Raw genomic sequence first — 1,114 nt, forward strand, 5'->3', positions numbered from 1 at the left:
TTAATAATAGAAAATAGGAGAAACAGTTCCCTTTTCCTTATCCCTAAAATTTAAATATTACATCTATAATTATAAAAGTTATAGATGTTCCCTTTGGTACAATACCCCTCTGTCCCGCCCCAACCCATTTCCTATGCCGAGCTCACTCGACCCTCTTCCTCAAGTTCCCAGATCTGTATCCCTCCAGCCTTGTCCCCAGATTACCCAGGAGTTCTCTTCTATTTCCCCTTCCCATGGAAATCCATGTATCCCTCTTTGGGTCCTGCTTAACAGCAAAATTTTAAAGTTGTAGAAACAATGTGATATCATTTCATAACAACTATGTGGGATTTCATGGTATTTTCACATTTGTATGTTGAAATCCTAACCTTTGGTGGTTTAGAATGTGAGCTTATTTAGAAATAGGTTGTGAAGGTGTGACTAATATAGTTAAAATGAAGTGCTAGTGGAATATAGTGGAAGCTTAATCTGATATAACTGGTTACCTCATGAAAAGAAGTTTGGACATACAGCAACATACAATATGCACAGCAAATACATACACCCCTAACAGTGCACACACACACATAAAATACAAACACCACATAGCAAACACAGAAAGTATATACACACACCACAAGGAACATATACACTTAGCCTACACATCAAGCACACACATATACATGCACCAATACCACACAACACAAAAACTATACATAGCACACACACACACACACACACACATACACACACAAATGCCACTATTTTACAATGAAGACAAATACTGGGTCAACACATCCATAAACAAAGAAGTGCCAAGAATTTCCAGTATCTGGGGTTGGTGGTATTAGAAAAGGGGAAGATAGACTCAGTTAGAAGAACATAGTCTTCTTTGAAGGAACTAACCCTCAATTTCAGACTTCCAGTAAAGTTAAGTTTAGATCATGCAGTCTACGGCAAGTTCACAGACTGATGTGCCCTCGGATTGGCAGACCTTAGAAGGCTGGATGGCCCTGGAGTGTATGGGGGAGGTACAGCAACCCTCATTCTGCTGGAAGAGAAGAAGCTTGTGTGTTACTATTTATTTCAACAATAATGATAACAACAATAAATAACTTGAAAGATAAGAAAGATA

The sequence above is a fragment of the Microtus ochrogaster genome, unplaced genomic scaffold (assembly GCF_000317375.1).
Source record: "Microtus ochrogaster isolate Prairie Vole_2 unplaced genomic scaffold, MicOch1.0 UNK47, whole genome shotgun sequence".
In the NCBI taxonomy this organism is placed as follows: Eukaryota; Metazoa; Chordata; class Mammalia; order Rodentia; family Cricetidae; genus Microtus; species Microtus ochrogaster.